This window comes from Cyprinodon variegatus, unplaced genomic scaffold, assembly GCF_000732505.1.
Source record: "Cyprinodon variegatus isolate N-32 unplaced genomic scaffold, C_variegatus-1.0 Scaffold29, whole genome shotgun sequence".
Lineage (NCBI taxonomy): Eukaryota > Metazoa > Chordata > Actinopteri > Cyprinodontiformes > Cyprinodontidae > Cyprinodon > Cyprinodon variegatus.
Window position 1 is genome coordinate 2,184,784 of NW_015150482.1, and position 1,889 is coordinate 2,186,672.

The 1,889-nt window shown below is 40.7% G+C and overlaps 1 protein-coding gene across 1 annotated transcript in view; it reads left to right on the forward strand.

The window, feature by feature from the left end:
• Positions 1-1,665, forward strand: part of tmem128 (transmembrane protein 128) — a 10,077-nt gene extending 8,412 nt beyond the window's left edge. The window contains exon 5 of the mRNA XM_015398418.1: positions 1,336-1,665. The gene's annotated coding sequence lies outside the window, so the exon portion shown is untranslated. The remainder of the gene's footprint in view (positions 1-1,335) is intronic.
• Positions 1,666-1,889: the final 224 nt, after the last annotated feature.

The window sequence follows — 1,889 nt, forward strand, 5'->3', positions numbered from 1 at the left end:
TTGAGGATGTTCACCTTTGTTTTTCTGTATTTCTGTAAGATGAGTTTTTGTTCCTCGTGGGAGAAATGCGGCGCTCTCCCTTCTGCACTCATGATTGTATTTGGTCTGCTAGCTTGAACCTGCCCCCTTATATGTACACATTCACAGATTCTTGATCAGTTCAGGCTGGATTGAGTTAGCGAGTTGATAACCAGCTTTGTGGTACAGCTGATCCTGAATGCCATTGTTGAAGATGGTTAAACTGGATAGACTGGAAGTATTCCTGCTGCATTGAGCTCAGATCATGGTACGGGCCTCAGGTTTCCTTAAAGTCAAACTTGTGTTCTCAGATCGACTAAAAGACAAAGGGCAAGTGTTCTGTGGTTACATGAGTCCGTAGCCCCATTTACACTCCCCTCTGAAAAAAGATCTGTGCCAAGTTCGCACTGAGCTTGGTTCCTTACCACCGTTTACAGGGCACGCTAACATTCAGGAAGTTTGGTTATAATTGTGATATTTCGTTGTTTGCGGAGAGTCGGGTGAAGAAGGCAGCCTTTGGTGAATTTATTTGACAGAGTCAGCTTTTGGGAAGTGGATACGACAAACGATAGTCTAATCAGGGCTTACAGACGCTGGAAACAACAACAGACATTGAGGTTCATCACACTGCTAAGCAGAATCATCACTGAAAATCATGTGGCATGGTAGGGAAGCTAGTATTTTTATGAATGTCTGAAATTACGGAGGCTGACTGTAAGGAGATAATGGGGTCTGCTCATGCTCTCTTTATTATCTGAGAACTGAGCCAGAACTGAACCCGCGCTGAGACCTATTGTTAAGCTAGAACCAGTTTAGTGCGGTTTGGTTGTGTCTGGCACTGTCCGGTTCAGTTTTTTGTGCCATTTACACTCAACAGTTATCTCAGTTACCATGCTCTGATCGATCTCGGCACAGGTTAAAAAAGGTAGTGTAAATGGGGCTCATGTTTCAGCTTGCTTCTTGCGAATAACAAGCACACTTTGTATGCCTGTGCCCGCACTTCCTATTGATCTTCTGTCAGAATGGGTGTAAAATGAGACCAGAGATAGACTGATGGCTACAGTGTGTACTACAGCTGCTGTTGGTGTTTCCAGGTCACATAAGTAGAAATAGAACCAAAGATGACCATTTCCTTTAAACTTTTCTAAATGTGTTGATGGCATCAAGTTCCTTCCTAACATACCTTTCACAAAGATGCTGCTATCTGATTGTCCAAATGTAGCCTCAGTTCTCTAATTTATTTTGAACCCTCTTCACCTGCATAATTTGATGTCATCATTTTGCTCATCCTTTTTTTTTCTTTTTTTTTTTTCTTAGGATGGATCTGCAGAAATGCTAATGCGCAAGACGTCCTGTTTGTTCTCTGCTTCTCTAGAACTCTCACCGATTCAGTTAATCTACAGTCAAGAAGCTAATCTAAACTCACAGTTTTAGAGCTAATTTTGTGACATTTCCGTTTCCTTCTTCATGTGAGATGACAAGATACCTAAAGCTAAATCCAAAGTGTAGATTGTTTTTATGTTTTATGTCTGTGCTTATAGTGTGTTGTATTTTCTATTGTTTTGTTTATAAAATAAATAAATCCTTCTAACTTCTTTCAAAGAATTTGTGAAATTGTCAGCATATTGGTCCTCATCGGCCCCAGTAACTTCATTAGTAATTATAGTATGAAGTATTAAAATTTGAAATGTGTTAATTGCTGTTTCCATTATGTGTACTTGTGTGTTTAATGTGCTTGTGAAACGTCATCAGCCGCAGCCCGAGCACTGTTCCAATTCACAAGAACAGAAGACTGAAAACGGACAAAGTCCCCGGAATGTGTTCTCATCCCTCTGTCCTTATGGAGCATCAGAGCAGACTTGTCAGTTCTA